At 45.2% G+C, this 22,478-nt stretch overlaps 1 long non-coding RNA gene across 1 annotated transcript; it reads right to left on the reverse strand.

Annotated features, from left to right (window-relative positions):
• Positions 1–7,231: 7,231 nt before the first annotated feature.
• LOC144098735 (uncharacterized) lies at positions 7,232–13,547 on the reverse strand. Its single transcript, XR_013307234.1, has 3 exons — positions 13,495–13,547; positions 8,458–8,523; positions 7,232–7,360 (listed from the first exon to the last, which is right to left on the reverse strand). It is a non-coding gene; the product is annotated as an uncharacterized LOC144098735 (long non-coding RNA).
• Positions 13,548–22,478: the final 8,931 nt, after the last annotated feature.

The raw sequence follows: 22,478 nt of genomic DNA on the forward strand, positions 1-22,478 counted from the left end.
ACGGCGGCTGGCAGTGGCGGCTTATGCAGTCTGAGCAGGAGAAGAAAAGGAAGTAATGACACCTCCAGCCAATAAGAATTGTTCACCGATCAATTCAATTAATTCACACAGTGGAGTGGCAGCGGACAGCTTTGCTCAAACTGACTGCTCGTGACAGCCAGCCGACTTGCCTGCTCGCGTTCCTCGGAGCCTGTCGAACGCAGCTCCAATGTCGACCGAGAACTGCCTTCATGCGCTTCACTTCCTTGCTAGCTGGCACTTTCCTATGCGCTTGCCCACATTTTCTTTTATATGTAGCGCAAAGATTAGTAGTAGCACTGCTACCTGCTCAAAACTGCTTTGAGTTGCGACGTAGCGGCTATTCTTCAGTTTGCCATTGTTTGTTCCAATAGGCATTAGAAATACTTACTTTTCATTAACTCTGTGATTAAAAAAGCAAAAATTCTATTGAAATTTCAAATGCACGCAACGTTACCTAAGCACGTAAGATTTAAGCACACACACGCAAAAATACCTTGCAGTCACTAAAAACCGCAGCGCCAGCAAAAACAAAGTGACAATACTTGGATGCCATCTTGATGGTGTGTCTGAATGTTACGCCTAATCCCTTAGTGACCTGACGAAAACAGCAGGAAAGATAAAGTCGCAAGTGCTTCGGAAAGACCCTTGAATGCAGGTGAAAGAACGTTTAACTACATCAAAGACTTTCTCTCTGATAGAACGGCTAAAATTCAAATTGGCACAATCAAATCCTACACCTTACGTTTAGGAGACAGAGGAACGCCACAAGGATCTGTCCTGTCCCTCTTCTTATTCAATATAACCGTCAACAAAAAGGCACACGAAGTCGCCAAAATCCCAGACCTAGAACACTCTGTACGCGGACGATATCGTCCTTTGGACCACTAAGGAGAGTATCGGCATGATACAAGATACGCTACAACAAGCAGCAGATGTAGTAGTAGAGGAGGCACAAGCAGCGGCACTTCCTTGTTCCCCCAAAAAATCCGAAGTCCTCATCCTACACCCAAAGCATCAAAGAAAGAATAAAGCACATCAGATCAAAATCTACGCGGAAGGGGCAGCCATCGCAGAAGTGGAAGCACTAAGAATATTGGGAACCAAAAAACGACACACTAAATAAGAAACTGAGAAACACCGTTAACGAAATCTCCCTTCTCATCAGACGCATTGCTAATAGGCGAGGAGGAATTAAAGAAGCCGAGACCAGGAAACTAATCCAAGCCTTCGTTCTTAGCAGAGTCATCTACTGTACAGCATACGTCACCCCCACAGTCAAAGAAAGAGATGACCTGGATGCTCTAATTAGACAATCCTACAAAATTGCGCTCAACCTCCCCCGTCATACCCTAAATGAAAAACTGAAAACCAGCTGAAAACCGGGAGAGGGCCAAGATCATCTTGATCTGCATGCAAAGGATGCCTGCGTACGCCTTTTCGCCTCGAACTCGCAAATTACAGTCATCGAATGCCGGCGCTGCTTCTCAGAGCCAAATGTTTAAAACCGAGCACCTGAAGCACATGTACACAGCCAGATCTCAACGAAGAGCATTTCAAGAAATGTGAAATAAGCAGTCACAACTTGCAGCTTTGCAAGAAAGGAAAAGCCTTTATTCGATGCGCTCTTGAAAAGCCTGTAATATAAAATTGCAAAATACAAGTGACAGCATCAGGTAGTAGCCAATAGAGATATACTGATACTGGTAATGACTCAACTTAAAACCAGCCAGAAGACACAACACAGGAGAAGGCATGAGCTCAAGAAGAGGCTGGACTAACATCTGAAATTTTATTGAAAGAAAGCCGCAAAAGAAGATCCGCAAAGACATGCGTGCGCACAGTACCCCAAAGCAGTGAAAGGAGGATATGCAATCGAAAGTCACTGGCATACTAATGAATCTAAAAAAGCAAATTCCTTACGGCGAAAGTTTACCGACGGCTTAGCCACACGTGTCCTTAGCGTTACCGATGTAGTAAACCTCAAGTATCTACCGACAGATTTCTCCCTTCCGTAAACCACTGATGCGTTGCGGAAATTAGGCGTTCAAAGAGACAGGTCATCCTCATATTTGCATTCAAAAGATTGAGTGTGCAGTGCAAGATTAGAATTTGCCTTCCCCCCCCACCCCCCCCCCCCCCTGTAGATTGAAAGTGCTCAGTCAGGTGCAAAATCAGACATCTGCCTGTCTGCCCATAGTAGTTGCAGCCATAAGGCAGTGGAACGCATTAAACTTCATTACTTTTGCAAGTGGTGAACCTTTTTATACGTTACACTGTCCATTGTGGACAATTACCCATAGTTTTATCAAGCCTTTTTTTAATGGCCATGCAAAAGCCTCTTATCTTGCACTTAGCTGTTAAGACAACAGCAACATTAAACTTTGCCGAGACTTTCTTGAGACTGTGAAATACTGTAGAGGTAAGGTATATCAGCATCAGCCGAGTATGTGTTCCTTCCCCTTGAGCAAGTGAAAACACGCTCTGAGAGGTTGGTGAGATGGGCAAGTGGGAACCCAGCCGCCATTAGCTTGGAAACCTGCTATGAGAATGCGTCCTCAGCAGTGATGGCATGACTTATGTAAAGCTGATGTCATGCACGCGATTGCACACCCATCAAGTGTTTCCATATTTACTGACCTTAGCTTGAGACAAGTACACCTCTTCACCACCCTTCCTTAGCCATGAGTGGCCCGACTCGTACCTAAAAAGAGGCTTCCCGGATCTTCGGCTGTAGCCCCAACAAACATGGTCATCCACAAAGCGCAGGTCTGAACCAAGATATTGCTAACGGTTCTGCTTAGACAATTCTGAAGTAAAAAACAGGCCTTGACTTCCAACCTTACAGACTTCTAAAACATCTTTTGCCAACTTTTCTGGGCCCTCCATGCCCAGGAAATTAAGGTAGTCTTGAACACAACGAAATCCTCCTATGCTGAGGCCTTCCGAACAGGGCTCTAATGCCTTATCGACTTTAGATGAAAAAGTGTTGCTGATCAAAGGTACGACCTGGGTGTAAATAATGCCCTGACAACTGACAAATCCAGATTTGCGGTAAAAGGGCAACAGCCCCATGAAGCTAGCAACCGAAATCACGCAACTGTCTGTAAAAGCCTGTTCATTGTCCACCCTGATGCAGTCTTGCACATGCCTCAGAAGTCTATCATGTTACGATGAATAGTACAGGTCCACCATGTCGATGCTCACTGTAGAGCACATGCCCAGGTTGCTGTCGACAAGAAACTAGAACTCCACAGAACTCCACTTTTGCGAGTTGGCAGGGCAGTATTTACATCAGAGATCAGGCGTATGCAGAGGGTCCCAGGTCGCACCGTTCCTCCGCGACATTTTTCTGTAGAGAGTCGATGCGGCATCAAAGCTCTGTTTGGAAGACCTCGGCATAGTAGAATTTCGTTATGTTGATGGCTACCTAAGTTTGTTGGACAAGGAGGGCTCAGATAAGTTGGCACAAGACATTTTAGAAATATTTAAGGCATGCGGTCAAAGCCTACCTTTTATGTCTGACTTTCACTAAGGAGAACCGTTTGCAGTTTCTTGATTTAGACCTGCGCTTTGTGGACGACCACGTGTGTAGGCACCATAGCCTAAGATCAGGAAAACCTCTTAGCTATGAGTTGAACTACTCGCGGCTGGTGAAGGACGGGTTGGCAATCGCATGCATTCACGACCGCTTTACGGAAGTCATGCCATCACAGTGTTGAGAGCGCATTCTCGGAGCAGGTTTCCAAGCCAATGGCAGCTGGGTTCCCCTTTGTCCATCTCGCGCACCTGTCAGTGTGTTTTCACTCGCTTGAGGGAAAGGAACACCACTCGGATGATGCTCACGTAGTGGAGGAGCACAAAAATGTGCCCTCTATACCTTACCTTCATGGCATTTCGCACCGTCTCAAGCAAATCGCTCCAAATTTAAGTATGTTCTTGCTGTTGTCTTGATAGCTAAAAGCGAAGTAGGAGCCCTTTGCACCACCGTTCAAACTAGGCTCCATAAAACTGCCGGTAATAATCTACTATGCACAGTAGGAGATAAAAAAGGTTCACCACTTTGAAAAGTAAAAGGGTTTTTTGCGTTCCACCGCCTTGTAGCTGAAACTGCTATGGGCAGAGAGACAGATGTCTGAATGTGCGGCTGACTGAGAGCACCTTCACTGTATAGGAGGGAAGGCGAATTCTTACCTGGCACTGCACGCTCAATCTCGTCAATGCTATCGGAGGACGACCTGTCTTTTGCACGCCCGATTTTCGCGGCACATCAGTGGTTTATGTAAGTGATAAATCTGTCCGGACATAGCTGAGGCTTACTATATCGGTAAGGCTAAGGACATGTGCGTGGCTAAGCCGTCGGTGAACCTTCAGGAATTTGTTTTTTTAGATCGTTTACTAGTATGGCAGTGCCTTTCTATTGTTTTTCGCCCTCACATTGCTTTGGGGTTTGTGCGCGTGCATCTCTTTGCAGGTCTTCTTTTGCTGCTTTCCTTCAATAAAACATCAGTTGTTAGACCAGCCTCGGCTTGTGCTCATCTCTTCTGTGTTGCCTTCCGGCTGGTTTTTATCATGTAATACTGAACGCCGGAAGAAAGCCATTTTAGAGTCGAGAACACTTATAATGGCTGCAGTTAAAATGAGTGTTCATTTGTTACAAACAATAGCGCTTGCTTCAATAATGACACCACAAGTAAATGACACCACATCACAATAAAAAAGGACTAACCCTCATGGTGAAACTGCAGTTACAGCGAGCAAGGGGGCACCGTAAACCTGCCCCCACATCTAAAAGCTTGAACTTCAGGCCAACGCAGAAATCAGATTAGATTACTTCCCAAACCGCATGACACTGCCAAGCAAAGAATGTGACCACCAATAAAAAGCAACAAAAAGCAAACTGTATGTAGCAGCCAATCTCATGCAGACAAGCTACAAGGTCAGGCCAACAAAGATGTGGAAAGAGAAATTTGACTAAAGGCAACAGCAAGCACATTATTAAGGTTTTTCACAGCACACTGAACCCTTTAAATGGCAAATACTTTCCTGAAAACGCATACCAGAAGCGGAAAATTTTTTTCGCCATTTTTTTCATGTACTTCACTGTTCTTGAAGCGTGGGTGGTGCAGAGAAGTCAGTTTAATGCATGCATCCCTAAGCAATGCCATGCCAAAAACTGTACTTACAGAAAAGGCTTGCTTTACTGAGTGAATACCACTGGCCATTCACAAATTTCCCAGCCTGCTCCAGATCACAGGCACAAATCGCACGCAACTTTGTGGCTTGCACAACTTCCATGCAACTCTTGGTTTTTAGATGAAAAAAACTGAGGGATCAGCCAGATATCAAACTTTATATGCATTGCTTTGTTTCAATGACCGACTAAGAAAAAAAACAGCATTTTCCGTGAGCGTAACTACTTTTTCACACTAGCTTTCTACAGTAATTCACGTTTATCGCGACCTCGTTAACGCTGACTTGCTGCACGGTCCCAGCACTACGGTGAATAGTTCTAAGGTTTCAAATGCTTCTTAGCTCTGAGCCCTTGGCCTTGCACTGGTTAATGCATAAAAACTCGGAAAGGGCAATCAGAGCTTAGAGCTTTGAGCCATAGGTATTCAGAAGCTCGCTGGTCTTGTGGGAGTACGTTTGGCTGGACGACACAGTAACAAACACTGCTACCGTTACTTGTACTCCATTGCAAAAAACTCGCACAGCAAAGACCTGTCTTACATTTTGCAGTGCAGAAACAATCACTGAAATTCAAAGCATGCATACTAAATGCACACCTACCTTTGAACACAGCTTCATAATTATTGGTATAATTATTGCAATGAAATACCAAGTCAGTACATGTAGTTTTCAATTGATCCTAAAATTATAATTAGCTCTAGAAACAATAAACATTAAAAGGAAAATAAAATAACCAGAATTGTTAAAAAATTATGTCAGAAGAAATATGTGACATTCACTACACTCCAGCAGTTTAGCTTTGTGCACCATCAAACCACACTTTCTTACAGACATTTGCACAGAATTTTTTTTGGAGTGAAACAGTAAGAAGAAACCAGGTTTTGCCTAGAAGCGAAGGGCCTTACACATTGCATCACCAGCCCAGATGGTGCACTTGAGTCTACAGCCTCTTCCATAAGTCTCCAATTTTCCTGCCCTCCACAAGCTGCATGATCCCTGTCTGCTACTAGCCAAATTTCACTATTCTACCTGGCTCAGGGCCTCCCACTGCTTTACTCAATCTTGGAATCCTGCAGCCCTAGCAGATCATGAGCTGTTTATTTATTTATTTACATTTCTCCAGTGCCACGAAGGATTAACTGCAGGGGGGGAATACATACATACACAATCAATCCTATAGCATTTGATAACCTTTTGTACAAGATGGGAAAGAATCTATGGCAGATGATAAAAAAGTGTCAACAGCGCATTCACATCAGTCAATTCTTCAGGGAAGAACAAGAGGAAAAGCGGAAAAACCGCAGCTGAGCATGCGTGCACATCACAATTTCGACAACAGTGCTCGGAGCTTTGCTTCGGACTGGCATTGAAGAATACGCTGAGGCAGCTTACAACATTCATGCGGGAAAAAAAAGTTTGAACACATTAGTACCGCATTTTATCTCATGTATTTTGCAGTCGTGGTTGTGCCTTCTGGATACAAAATGAGGTGGCAGCAAATAAGTTTCGGGGTTAATAGTAGTTTCCTTGAAATAAATCTGGTAAAGGAATTCTAACCTTATTCGTAAACGGCACTCCCTATTAAAAAATCTCGTATATATGTGTTAAATGTGTCTCATATATACGCAATTATTGGATATGTGTACACATATATGCTCGTATGTATACGTGCTCGTATGGCATACGTGTTACTCAACACGGATGGCGAAACACATATATACGGGTGATACGTGCCTCATATATACGCTATTGGATATGTGTCACCCCCGTCCCTCGTATATACGAGGGCCACGTAACCTTCGTACAGATACGAGGGCCTCGACATGGGGATACAATGGCCTTGCAACACGTACTCTGGTGCTCAGTTAATAGCTCTGAATATGTAGGCTACCTGAATGAGCTTGCAACCCTTCAGTGCAGCAAATGCTGCATCCCAGCACTAAGTACTAGGCTGCAGTCAATGAAATAATTTTTCTTGCTGCGTTTATTTTATCATTTTTATCTGACTACAGTCATTCACTACAGGGGCAGGTGCAGGCGATGATTACTTGATGTCCCTCAGCATGACCGCCAGGTAGCAATTCAACTGGTCTGCGCATTTTCTCATCCTCGGCAGCTTGTGCAGCTTTGATGTATGCATCAAATGCATCTGAAAGAGTATTAATCATGACAAAATTGAAGACATGCAGGTGCTGTAAAATAAAGGTATTTAAGTCATGCACACTTAAATAAACAAATGCCTTTGTCAGTCAGGAAATGTGCCTAAATAAAAGAGGCTTACTGCCCACAGCTGCTAGTTTTTCTGGGCTTATCCGAGGCTTCTGCATGGCACCAGCCTTAAGGAATTGCCGGCATACTGAGCCGGTGATGCTCCTTCCCTGAACGCTCTTTCCCCTAAGGCTCTTCGGGGAAGGAGCATCACCAGGAAGGAGCGTCACTTTTGTGGGGAACCCCACAAAAGTTTTGTGGCGTCCTTGCAAAACAGGAAGTCTCGACCTTGGGAAAGAAGCCAGCGCCACCGCTCTGCACTGACAATTTCCGCTCCCGAGGTGGACCTGCAATAAAACAGCTGCAAATATGCTTTGTATAAAGCCCTATAACATATTGGGGAGAGAGTTAATATTTGCCACTTTAAAACTGCTAAAATCCTATTCCTCAGGACTCCTATATGTAACATTACGAAAATGGCAGTTTTCCTTGCAAACGCTACTAATGATAAAACATGACACATCGCTCTCTCCTTCGGAGTGAGCAGCGCGATGGGCCACCAGGTCACGTTTATGTGCAATCATATAAGCTGCCTTTGACAACATAGATGAGCCTTTTTATCTCTACTTCAGGCTCCACTGCACCCTGGCAACAGTAATGCTGCCAAATATTCGGAAGCACAGAACTAACAGATGCAAGATTATGAATATTTAAAACACAGCAATTAAATCTTAGCACAAGAGGCTGTGCTAATTAGAACATGAAAGGTTGTGGTCATGGTCTAGTGATCTAAGCGTTCATTAAGCAAAGCTGCCCTGAGCTGTCACAGGTTCAAATTGTGCCTGGGGCTCCGGTCCAGGCAATTTTTTCCGCTCCATGCCATTTGGATAGAAAATTTCACGTGTCCGAGAGGTGTGCACTGATCCTCAGCCCTATACGTTTCCACAGTTTCTAGATTCTTTGATGCAGTTACCAAGAACGAGAGCTAAAAGCATTTCAAGCTTACAAACTAGTTCTAAATATGAGAAGCCATCGTACCTGGCCATTGACCGCAGCAAGAACACCTGGATTCCGTGGTGCAGCAGGACTCATGCTAGTGGAAGCCTGGAAAGTGTGCAAAGTGTTCGCATTTGCAACAAGAGTAATGTACAGTGTCGGCGAAGTCTTAAGGCCAAAGGCTTTTCGCTTCAGCCGCATAAGAGAGCCATTACGGCAATATTAAAGACCGAGTGATTTTGAAATGCTAGCAGGTTTCTTCTTGCGATACAGAAGCTTCCTGCTTGACTACAGTTTTGAATGATCCGCTACAAGAATTATTCTAGGAACATTGATTTCACTGCAGCTGAATGCTGTAGCCTTAACACTTTTGACCAAGACTGTACATGGTACAATAAAGGGACAGTGAAGAGAACTCAATCAAACTTCTTTTGTAAGCAAAATCTGATAGTTAAGCATTTCATGGCTTTGTTGCCACTTGTCCGAGAGCGAAAGATGCATTTATTTCAAAGAAATTTGGATTCGAAGTTGAAAAAGTTTTTCCCGCCACTCCGATTCAAACTCGGGAACTCTTATGTCATCACGGCGCACTCTTATGACGTTACAGGACGCAGTGACGTGAAACATGACGTAAACGCAGACTCCGTGATTTCTCGCGGCTAGCGGTGCGGTCTAGAAGCAGCCAAAATGAAAGCTACCGCCGCCACACGTTGAGACATCTATTGCGGGTAGCTACCATTGCTTCATTTACGTTTGCACTACCAACGTCTTGCCGGCGTTACGATGAATCCCGTTCCCGAGCCCGATGACAAAGTTCTCGCAAAAACTCCGGCCTGCATTTCAGTGACCTCAGTCCCACAGAGCGTGCGATGCTTTTGAGGGAGCACGGTTAGGTTAGGCGCCGGCGGGTTGTTCCCCCTTCTGCCATGAGCAACCGTTGCAAATTAAATATCATAACCCTAGTGCGGGGAGTCGCGTCACCGGTCAAGCGCAGTTGCAGTATAGAGGGTCTCGCTTTGGCCGACGTGACGTTAATGTGCAGTGCGCGCGCATGCGTTACGCCAGGCTATAAACGCGCATTAAAGGGACACTGAGGAGAAATTGAGGTTGCCTTGTATCGATAGAATACAAGCTCCTGATCACAAAAACGCCACTCTTACTGAAAACGAAGCTCTTGTAAGGTAGAAAATAGCAAGGACCAAAATACAGGTATCGCCGCCACAGGGCAATCTCGCAAGTACGAGCCTGATGACGTCATTGGACAAGAGACGCCACCTTGGAGGAATGTTCCTTTTTACACAGAAGCTGGAAATCTCTGAGGCGGACAAAAGAAGTTTGCGCAGTTGAATATTGAAGTAAGTTTTGTTTTAAAACCGATAGCGCACTTTTATCACACCTGGAAGACAGACAAAAGACAACCTGAATGTTGGAAGCAAAGAAAACCAATGCTTGGCGGCGCCACAGGCAGCCAGGACAGTTTCGATTTGTTATGGCGCTTCGAGTCTATGAGCTTTGCCTGCCCCGTCGTTTTGTTTTTGACGCACCTCGATTTACAAGTGCCGAACAGCAGAGGAACTCCAAGTGCCGCTTCAAGTGCTAGTTAACCTTTGAAGGAGCCTGTTAAGGCTGGTCAAATGATCGCCACGGTCGATGAAAAACTATGATGGCACGATGGTCGGTGATCGTACAAGGCAGTTCGCAGTATAAAGAGCACTTGTGTCTTCACACGCTCGACCGGCAAAACATTCTTGGCTGTGCCAGTCAACTTCAAACTACTTAACGGAAATTGTTTATCAGGGACGGGAGACAAGGTACAAGGCAGTTAAAAAAAATTGTTGATGGCCTAGCTGTGTTAGGCCAGGATATACGTAGCGAAAGCGCGGAGACTTCTGCATCGGAAGAGTGCATTCACTAGATGCGCCTTCATCCATGGTTAAATCATGAGCCGTCGTGGCGGAGTGGTAGAGTCTCCCCCTCAAACTACAAAGGCTCTGGTTCGATTCCGAGCCTCGGCACAGGTTTCTTTTTTTATTCAGTGAGTGGGCGGGGGGTTTCAGTGGCTACCATAGGTGCCGCCACTTAATACATTGGTTAGCGGTTAAGCGCAGACTCTGTTAAGGTGCGTTTACACTCCGGAGTAATACGCGCGCGCGCTGCATGGCGACGTCACGTCGGCCAAACCGAGACCCTCTATGCTCCAACTGTTCTTGACCGCCGACGCGTTCGACGGTTTTGGCGCTCTGACCGCACTGGCGGAGACTTTAAGCATGTCTCTATTTTGCGAAGGGTGCGCCAGCCGCCGCCGGCCCGGCCAGACCAATTCAGTTCTGCGGCGAGGTACGTGTTGTGACGTCATTCAATAGCTTCGGCAGTTGGACGCAGCTGTTCTTTTCGAGCTCTCGGCTAATTTAATCCATTCACAGCACACATCTGAATGTACATGCAAGTGGGCGAGAGAGCCCGATCCAGTGGACCCCGTACCGCCGGAAACGCGCGTAAGCCGTTTAAGCGTGGGCTTTACTTTCGAGCCGCCAACTTTAAACGCAAGCGCCCTTGAGTACTCATCCGTTTTTTTTTGCAAAAAAAATAAAATAAATAACCTGGCCCTTGCAACCGTGGGAGACCTCGATGCCGCCTGCTGCACCGTGCAACCGCGCCGTTCAAAGAATCGCAATCCGTTCGCTCCTAAGCCCCGGCCAGCCTCCAATGGGCGCGACTCACCGACGTTGTCTTGGCCCCTTGCGACTCCCCTCACTGGGGTTATATTTTATTTGCAACAGCTGCTCATGGCAGAAGGGGGAAACAACCCGCCGGCACCTAACCTAACCGTGCTCCCTCAAAAGCATCGCACGCTCTGTGGGGCTGAGGTCGCTGAAATGCAGGCCGGAGTTTTTGCGAGAACTTCGTCGTCAGATTCGGGAACAGGATCGATCGATCATAACGCAGGCAAGACGCCGGTGCAAACGTCAACGAAGCGACGGTAGCAACCCCCGATAGATGCCTTCAACATGCGGCGGCAGTAGCTTTCATTTCGGCTGCTAGACCACACCACTAGCCGCGAGAAATCACGTCAGCGCTTACGTCACGTTTCACGTCACTGCGTTCTGTAACGTCATAAGAGTGCGCCGTGATGTCATAAAGTTCCCGAGTATGAATCGGAGTAGCGAGAACAACTTTTTCAACTTTGAATCCAAATTTCTTTGAAATAAATGCACCTTTCACTCCCGAACAGGCGGCAACAAAGCCTTGAAATGCCGAACTATCAGATTTTGCTAACAAAAATAATTTGATAGAGTTCTCCTAACTGCCCCTTTAACAGAGCCTGCGCTTATCCGCTAACCAACGTATTCGGTGGCGGCATCTATGCACGCCACTGAAACCCCCCGCCCACTCACTGAATAAAAAAAAAAACCTTTGCCGAGGCTCGGAATCGAACAAGGGCAATTGTAGTTTGAGGCGGACTCTACCACTCCGCCACGACGGCTCAAGATTTAACCATGAATAAAGGCGCATCTAGTGAGCGCACTCTTCCGATGCAGAAGTCTCCGCGCTTTCGCTACGTATATGCTGGCCTAACAGAGCTAGGCCATCGGCATATTTTTCTTAACTGCCTCGTACCCTGTCTCCCGTCTCTAACAAAGAATTTTCGTTAAGTAGTTTGAAGTTGACTGGCAGAGCAAGGAATGTTTCGCTGGGCGAGTGTGCGAAGACACCAGTGCTCTTTGTACTACGCACTGCCTTGTACGATCACCGACCATGGTTCCATCATGGTTTTTCATCGACCGCGGCAATCATCTGACCAGCCTTAATAGGCTCCTTCAAAGGTTAACTAGCACTTGAAGCGGCACTTGGAGTTCCTCTGCTGTTCGGCGCTTGTAAATCGAGACGCGTCAAAAACAAAACCATGAGGCACACAAAGCTCATAGACGCGAAGCGCCATAACAAGCATCGGCTTTCTTTGCTTCCAACATTCAGGTTGTCTTTTGTCTGTCTTCCTTGTGTTATAAAAGTGCACTATCGGTTTTAAAACAAAACTTACTTCAATATTGACCCGCGCAACCTTCCTTTGTCAGCCTCATATTCGCAGCTTCATGTCGGAAGGAAAATTCCTCCAAGGTGGCGTCTCTTTTCCAATGACGTCATCACGCTTGTACTTGCTAGATTGCCCTGTGGCGGCGATACCTGTATTTTGGTTCTTGCTATTTTCTACTTTACAAGAGCTTTGTTTTTCAGTAGGAGTGGCGTTCTTGTGATCAGGAGCTTATATTCTATCGATACAAGGCAACCTCAATTTCTCCTCAGTGTTCCTTTAATTGGCATCTCCAGGGGATATTAAAGCACTTTGAGTTTACTATCACATTACACTTCTTGAACCTTGTCTCAGTTGCAAGAAATAATTCTGCAAAATAATGAAACGTCAACAACTAGAACACAAACAAAAACTGCATTTCGACCACAAAGCCATCGCTAAGCAAAGCTGCTCTGAGCTGCCAAAGGTTAAAATTGTGCCTAGGGCTGATCTGCAGGCAATTTTTTTTGTGGTTCATATCATTCGGACAGAAAAATTCCCATTTCCGAGAGGTGTGCAGAGATGCTCATTCCCATGTTTCCAGTTTCTAGATTGTTTGCCTGCATTTATCAAGGATGAGAGCTAAAAGCATTTCATGCTTACAAAATCATTCTTGCAAGATCGACAATTGGGCTTTGATGCCCCAGCGCCCCGTGCTGAAGAAGGAGCAAAACACAGGCGGAAGACGAGGCTGACAAAGTTCAGTTTCGCGCACAGAAACGCTTGGCTACCGAGGTGCGCTGTACTAGCAAAGATTGTGGCAGTCGACACTTCTTGTTAGCACTGCGCACCCAGCCCCTCTACAGGTGTAAAGACGCAAATCAAACAAGAATAGTGGACGGCCACAATCTTTGTTAGCACGGCGCACCCCGGCAGCCAAGTGTTCCTGAGCACCAAACTGAACTTTTTCAGCCTCGTCTTCCGTTTGTGTTTTGCTCCTTTATCAGCACTGGCCGATGGGGCATCAAAGCCCACTTGTCTTACATTCTAAATATGCGACACCTTCATACCTGGCTGCTGACCTCAGCAAAATATCCGGGTTCTGTGATGCAGCAGGATCCATGCTAGTGGAAGACTGCGAAGTATGAAAAGTGTTCACATTTGCTACAAAAGACTAATGTACAAGGTAAATTAAAGGGCAACTTCAGAGGATTTTCAAACATATTCAGTTTACTATCACATTACACTTCTTGAGCCTGGTCAGAGTCCCGAGAAATAATTTTTCCAAATAAGGAGCAAAGAAATAATAAAATACCATTAACTAGAACACAAAAAAACTTGATTTCAATCAACAGATCAAAATATTATGTTAAAGGGTTTGACTCGTAACACTGGTGACTCACATTCTGTAATGCACCAACTAGCTTTAAAGGAGTATAAACACCCATCTTTTGGGTGTGTGTTTTTGCTTTCTAATGAGGCATCAGGCATTATCATACATGGATTACCTTGTGGCATTCTCCTATTCTCAAGTCTAGCAAGAGAACAGCAGTTCACAATTGGTAGTGAGGTAAGGGAAAAGGTAAAGGAATACGTCTATTTAAAACAGGTATCAATAGTGGCAACTGATCCGGATCATGAGGGAATAACTAGAAGGATAAGATTGCGATGGAGCGCATATGGCAGGGTCTCTCAGGTCATGAATGGCAGTTTACCAATGTGTACAACAGCTGTATCTTACCAGTACCCACCTATGGGGCAGAAACGTGTAGGCTAAAAAAAAGGGTTCAGCTTAAGCTGAGGACAACGCAGTGAGCCACGGAAAGAAAAATCATAGCCGTAACGTTAAAGCAGTATAACACCTACCGTTTGGGTGCGTGTTTTCTTGTTTGTAATGATGCGTAAGGCATTATTATACATGGAGTAGCAGCTAGTAATCTCTTACGACTGCTTAATAATTTATAATAGCATTTCTTTTTCGTCCAGTTTCGGCTTCAACACTTGAACAAGGACAGTGACGTCAATGTGTGCTTACACGTCACGAGACATAAAAAAACAGCAATATAATCGCTGCTTGCACATTTGTTGTCATTCCAGCAATTGAGGAAGGCTGATTTCAACACTGCAGTAAATTAAAACAATGAAGCAGCGATTCTATGGACACTTTTTCATGGCTCACGTGAAGGAAAAGCCCTCTTTGACGTCAGAGCCATCGTTCGGCTGTTCCAAAACTGAAACAGCATGACAGCAAAAAACTTATAAATTATTTAGCGGTTGTAGGCAAACATCACATGGTGATTCATGCATAGTAGCGTCTTCTGCATCATTGAAGAAAAGAAAACATGCCACCAAAATTAGGTGTCTATACTCCTTTAAGAGACCGGAAGCAGGAAGATTGGTTGAGGGAACACACGCGGGTTAATGACATCCTAGCCAAAATCAAGAGGAAGAAATTGGCTTTAGCGGGGAATGTAATGCGAAGGTAAGATAGCTGTTGGTCCTTAAGGGATTCCAAGAGAAAGAAAGCATAGCAGGGGGCGGCAGAAGGTTAGGTGGGCGTATGAAATTAAGAAGTTTGCAGGCATAAGGTGGGCGCAGCTGGCAAGACATGGTTAATTGGAGATACATGGGAGAGGCCTTCACCCTGCAGTGGGTGTAATCAGGCTGATGATGATGAAGATTCTCCCATGACTACTAAATAATTTATAATCGAATTTCTTTCTCGCAGTGCTTCAGTTTCAAGAGCTGAATGGGGACTATGACGTCAAAGTGAGCTTATAGGTCATGCGAGGCATGAAAAACTGCAATATAATTGGTGCTGCTACATTTGTCCTTCCGACTATTGAGAAAGGCTGGCTTCAACATTGTACTGAATTAAAACGATCAAGCAGCAATTATATCGCATTTTTTCCTTGCTTCACGTTACATATAACCTCTCTGATGTCACAGGCTTCACTCGGCTGTTGAAACTGAGACAGCATGACAGAAAAATTCCATTATAAATTATTTATAGGTCCCAGGCATACACCACATGATGATTCATTCATAGTAGTGTCTTCTGAATCATTGTTGGGAAGAAAACATGCCACCAAAATTAGGTGTCTATACATCTTTAAATTATCATTGCGCTTTTTCAAATTGCTGCGCTCGGAGAGTCTGTTCGCTGCCAGAAAATTCACTCCTGACAGGAAGGTGGATCATGCTCACATGAACTGGTCGCCGCCAGAACCGGCCCGCTGGCAATCATTGTGCCAAGGCCGTCCATGGATCAAGGAAGGCGAGTGCCCTCTGCTGCTTTGCGTGCTGTGGCGTCTCATTGCTCGCATGCGTACGGTAGAAATCTGATCCTTGGGAGAGAAAGAAAGGACGCTAGTTATTCAGGGCAGCTGCGGACTCTTGCACTCAGATGCATACATCGGCGGCAACAACGCAAGTATATGTCCTTCAGTGCATTGTGTGCTGTCGTGAGGTCTGCATGTATGCTTCGAGATATCCTCAAAAGCATATGTGACGGGCAGTCGCACTCTAAAGACTTGCATTTGACACCACATAGGAGGGTTAATTGGACAGCGTTAATTGGAAAGACATGGGAGAGGATTTTGCCCTGTGGGTGTAGTGAGGCTGATGATGATGAAGAGGAGGAAAAAACTGCGCACGCACTGCTCAAACAACATGCTGTGGTCTCAGATTATTGCATATTTGTTAACTACACACTAATTACTTCGGCGCCAATGATCAACCCTGCCGATACTGACTCTCCTGTGGTAGTTGCAATTTCTGTTTGTGAACTAATTCCTGTGGGCTGTAAGCAGAAAACAATCAGGATATGTTCCTCTCAACTGTAGTCTGTTGCACTCCTGCTGTTAATATTGCTGCCAGCAAGTAATGCACGCATAATTTTGACAAGCGTGCATATCAGCTGGTTGAACATTTTTCTGAAGTGCGTGTACTTTACAAATTTGGCTGCACGTCGTGTATATATGCTATCGCTTTTATTGCAAAGCTAGCACTCGAATGAAAGGCATTACAATCTGGTCTTGCATGTCGGCCCCGCGCTGTGTGTGCAGGCATGATGTGGGGAATTTTTCTTTTTGATGAGTCAAATGCAAGGTGAAGTATGCATACGGTATTTCTCAGGTATTTTAAGCACTTGTGGCAGAAGACCCGAGCACCAAGCTTTATGGCAACGACCGAATCGGCACACGCAAGGTTATGCTTCATCTTCAGCTGTCAAATAAAAATTACCTCCGTAGAGAATAAAAATTTTTAACAACAAATTTGGCAGAGTACACATGCACGCCAGCCGGCAGCCACTACTTAAAGGACCCCGACCACCCTCTGGCTGAAAATGTCCTCTACCAAGGTTGTTGTGAGGCACCGTCCCCGGAACACACAACCGCAAACAATTCTTTATTAAAAGACATTATATTGGAGTTACATATATGGCAAACTAGCTACTTTTTCATGCTGCTCTCCTTCCATTCCCTCTCATAGGTATTTCTCCCTTCCGCTTGGTCTACTAGCTTTAGTCCTCCATCCCTGCTTGTTCTGTGTGGCTGCCCTTCCGTTTACAAGAGTAGACAGCACCCCTTTTGTTTGAAAGTCAAATGGGGAGCTTTCGGTGGCGTCCGCGTTGGGCCTGTTATGAACGGAATGCACACCAGCCGAAGAGGATTAAGGTGCAGATCTCATCGACAGGGATGACCACGGTGGCGCAGCAACAGCAGCGGCAATTTCGACAGCGTCATCAGGTGGACGACGACTGCACAAAAAGGATGACTAGCTGGGAAGGAGCCTGTTCTTCCGACGCTCGGCTCGATGCAAATGACCTTCCCCCTTTGACTGGTTCCCTGCGAGAAGCGACCGACGATGGACAGATGACGGGAGGAGGGGAACGGTGCCTTCCAATGATTAATCGTGTCTTGACAAGAGCCGCCCCGATCGGAGAGAGCCCACCGCAGTTGTAGCCCACAGCGCGGCACCGGTGTTTTCGATAGACACGTGAATAATAATTATCACCTCTCGTTAATAACAATTATCAGAGGCCCTATCCGTGTCTCACGCGGCCTGATTCGCTTTGGTAAGCCGCATAACTGAAGAATAGCAGGGATTATAAATTTCCAGCAATACATATATTTAACCAGCATCATGGCACTGAGAAAACAGGCCACCGAGTTGCAAGCCGAAGCTAAGACAACGTGCTGCAATGAGAGAAGTGCGCTGTCCCTCAACGCTGTATCGGTGGGCTCGCTACAAAGCTCTCTGTTGCTGAAGGCAGCCTGGCTGCTCCCCTAAACAATAAATATTTTAGACAACAATGCGAGGGGGCATTACGAAAAATGAAACTTTGGCCTGACATGAAGCACACAATATATGAGAGAACAAAAAACATAACGATGCTTCCATTCCACATGCGGTTCTCTAGTGTCCTACGCAATCTTTTACAATGGTAGCATTTAAGCAATATCTCTATACTACAATTCAAAGATCCGCTATGAATCTCTCTGTTGCAACCGTAAATATTTTAGACACACACAGACAGAGAGGCGTCTGGATCTGAAGTATGCTGCTATGTAATGTACATATTGCGACTGGTAAGCGTGCGAGTGGCAGTAGCAGAGGCATCCGCAGTAAAACTTCGCTCAGTACATACATGTATCTGTGCGACTGTTGTTGCTGGCTCAGACTTTTCAAGGTCCATTGCAGTGATTTTTGCTCTTCGACATCCTCTGGATAAGCTCCGCTTTTGTTCTGGAACACAAGAAATGAGAGATAAAATAATGAAAGCGACAGCAAACACAGGGCAAGCTACGGAAAAGAATCAGTTAGTGTGTCGCGTTCATTGCTTTCCAAAAATCATATGATGCGAAAAATTAGCTGATCTGAACACAGCCGATTTCTCCCTGCCTCATGCAATTACTTGAATTCATGAAAAAAATCACGAAATATTAATTCGCTCAGAGTGACGCTCACGTCGAGACCTGCTACAACGCGACCACGCAGTTTTTCCCCTCTTTGGGAAGCGTGCGCTGGGCTGCTGCGTGCTCGGATCGCAAGCACAGAGGAAGTGGTATCGTAAGCGTTCTGCAAGTGCTCGCAACAGTAAAAAAGCATGTGCATCGACTTTATGTAAAACGCCACCAAGCTTTGCTAAAAGCGTTAGGCTTGACTGTACACTCATCACACGTTTGGCACTTCTGAAATCTGACCACGTAGCGAAGTAACTGCAAAACTCACCTCCAAGCTCCATTACTTGGGCGGAATAGAATGCCTTCTCATCTTTTCCGCCGCGCCAGTAGGCGTCCTTTTTTTCGCCAGGTCGCTAACGCCAGTCGGTGAGGCACCATGGAGAGGTGCAGCGCAAAGGAAGCAAGGACGACATAGAGACGTGTACGATAGCTTTTGCACCGTCGGTCGAATAATTTCACGTACGCATAGCTCGCCGCAGCTGATGAAACCATAGTGGAAGTGTCACATGTGGCTGCAAAACACACAATCCAATAACTGTAACAACCACACACACCGACACGAGTGATGAACGTTGGACGCAAACGACCGCAGACTTGGATTGGCTTGGCGACGCGCACCGCACAGGGCGCTGCATACGATGATGATGATGACCTCATCGTTACAAACCAGAATAATAAATACGTTTTATTCGTTCAATTTCGTCTGTTTATTTCCTGCGGCAGAACTTGCGTCCCCGACCGTGATCTCTATACCGCTCCATGTCGCAGCCTCCTCGTGCAGCGCATCCGGCCATCCAGTTGACTGCTGATTGACCGCATGTAGTAGCAGACGACGCTGGGCTCTACACACTATGAAATACTTATAGTTGAAAAGTTGCAAATACTACTTTGAAGGGGAAATAGTTATGAAGTCCGTGTCAAGCCGTGCCACAGAGCTTTGGTCCAACATAAGCAGAACCAACTGCAGAACCAACTAGCCCGTCAAATCGGTCTTGCACTTGTGACTGCCCATGGAGTGTGAATAGGGCGGCTTAGTGTAACTCAATGGGCTCTATCATGTATGAACTTTATGGTACCGCTGTAACCTAAATGTCTGAAGTGTTCTGCGATTTTTGATCGCCACTGCATTACACAAAGTAGTCGCTATGTGACAAATCGCCTTCGGCTTCGGTTTGAAAGCTCGTACCTATAGTGGCTCGCGGTGCCTGATTGTGCTTTGCGCTTTTTACTTAGTGCTTTAAGCAGGAAGTTTTTTGTGGCTTACGACAAACAGGAAGCACTATAAAGTCTGGGCATAGCCGTCAGACGACGCTAGAACATTTTCAGTTTCGGTTTCGATATATAAAAGCTCCTGTTGCGCGGTTCTTGTACATAAATAACGCTTGGCCCTTCCCTGTTCTCTGCGCTGTAAACAGCAACTTCTGTGTTATCTACGATAAAATAAACACTTCTTTTAGAACTCTCCTAAATGCAGCAAGTGCTTGAAAAGTCTGTAATTGCTGCAAAAAAGTATTTTCTGGCCCGGTGCGTGGTAGATATCATAATTAAGTACTATATTGCCACTGACCTGAAATCAGCGAGTTAGGACCAGCAGAGGGGGAAAATATAGATTGCTGAATAGGTAAATTGATGCACTGAAAGAATCTATGTTAAGAAATCAGAAGTGTGCAAGGTACGAGGAGGAAGAGGCTCTCAAAAATAAACTGCTTGTGTGCGCTAGAACACGGAACTGGGTAGCACAACCGCGCCCTCGATCGAGGTGATTGAGGACCTCTATAATTATAGTTTCGCAGTGTTCTCTGGCACACCGCTGCCGCGTCCGGGTCGTAATGGTAGCGGGTGAAAGTTTGGGATATGCTCGAGACAATTAGTACAGCCAGGGACTCCGGAAACTCATTTTTTTTTAGTGGGAGGGCAGGACTTCGATCTTATTTTGCTATTTATTTATTTTATGCTCATTTAAATAATAAATTGTATATATATATTTTTTTCAATGTTCAAAGCTTGATGCAAAGTATCACGTTGCGGTGACGACACTCCAGCTGTCAGGGAGACAACAAAAAGGCTTCCAAAATTAACTGTTTTAGGGGCTGACTCACGCCCACTAAGAACTGAATTACTCGGCGGCTGCAATAGGCTTAATTATGCGTGCTCGGCGGTCATCGACCTGAATGCCATGCAGTTCTTGGTCGTGCTGAATTTAAAGCTGGCAAGGAACCTTCCAGATAAAGAACCAAAAGCAGCAAGAATCTGGAAAAATGTGCAATCCTTTGCACGTGGCCATGATCAACGGCATAAGTCTGGTCGTACCTCGCATTCCAAAACAAAATGATAAAGCAGCGTGCCGGAGGTTGTGAGTGTGAACGAACAAACGGTGCAAAGATTTATGGCAATATAAAATTAATTGAAATGAGGAGCTTATAGGTGGGAAGCTGTACGCACGAGGAGTGATCAATTCCATTAAAAAAGCCTGTGCATAGTTTGTTTAAATTCTGCTAATCATGATCATGTACACGGTCAGGTCGATATATAGTCGACCGAATTCTGGGGGGACATGACCGGTTTAGGTTACTCATATACCAAATGCTTTACAACTGGCTACTAAGCCAAGCAGCTCATGCAGCCCCACTGTGCTTTGAATTAAGAGTCCTAGAACTAATATGTGTTTAAAATTTTCAGAAATCTGACACAAGTAGAAGCAAATGGAGATTGGGGGGGGGGGGCACATCCCCCCCTGAAAAATGTGGGGGGGGGAGGCGACCTTCCCCATTGCCACCCCCCTGTTCCGTGGTTCTTGAGTATAGCCCACTTGAACTCTGGTAGGCAGCCCTATAGATACGTGATCGTCACACTGGAGTGGGTATATCTTGCATATTGTATATCTGATATTGGTCGCAAAGCCGATGTATATTGGTAAACAAGTTTAAAAAATTCGAGGTGTTCTGAGAGATGTTCGATCCAATGAAGCAATTGGTCAGGAAAGACCTTTGAAGGCAGTTCGCAGTGTATGCCGGACTCTTTTTTTCCAAATATATAGCTTTCGTTGAACTATAGGAACTTTTTGGAATTCTTTTATTGGCATATCTCAAATAAACCCTTCATTTCTGCAAGAAAAAAAACACACAAGGGTGAGCAACCCTATAGATAAGTGACCGGCCCACTGGAGTGGGTATATCTCGCATATTGTATATCTGACATTGGTCGCAAAGCCGATGTCTATTGGTAAACAAGTTTGAAACATCCGAGGTGTTCTGAGAGATGTTCGATCCGACGAAGCATTTGGTCAGGAAAGATGTTTGAAGGCAGTTTGCAGTGTATATCGGATTTTTTTCCGAATATATAGCTTGCGTCGAACTATAGGAACTTTTTGTAATTCTTTTATTGACATATCTCAAATAAACCCTTCATTTCTGCAAGAAAAACAAACACACACGGGTAGGCGGCCCTACAGATGCGTGATCGGCCCGCTGGAGTGGCTATATCTCGCATATTGTATATCTGATATTGGTCACAAAGCCGATGTCTATTGGCAAACAAGTTTGAAACATCCGAGGTGTTCTGAGAGATGTTTGATCCGACGAAGCATTCGGTCAGGAAAGATCTTTGAAGGCAGTTCGCAGTGTGTACCGGATTGTTTTTTTCTGAATATATAGCTTTCGTCTAACTATAGGAACTTTTTGGAATTCTTTTATTGACATATCTCAAATAAACCCTTCATTTCTGCAAGAAAAAAACACACACGGGTAGGTGGCCCTAGTAATAGAATGGTTAACAGAATAACAGAATGCTTAGAAAGGGCCAATGCAACATATTTTTACTAAGAACAGAAATTATGTGGACATGTCCTTAGTGTCCCTTTGAGAAGCAGTATTTTCTTCTGTGTGTTGTGTAAACTATAGTTGAATACAACTCAAGAATGAAGTGGCAAATGCTTCTCTATAATTCACTTCGCAAGTTGTTTGCATGGAAGGTACGACAACCTGAGCCGATCAGGATGGCGCACACTATATAATTGGGTTGCTGCATGACTACCACACCCATTGCCTTGTGACAGGTAGCTCCATTTCTGTGAATGAAGGTGTACT

Source organism: Amblyomma americanum, chromosome 1 (genome assembly GCF_052857255.1).
Source record: "Amblyomma americanum isolate KBUSLIRL-KWMA chromosome 1, ASM5285725v1, whole genome shotgun sequence".
NCBI classification, from domain to species: Eukaryota; Metazoa; Arthropoda; class Arachnida; order Ixodida; family Ixodidae; genus Amblyomma; species Amblyomma americanum.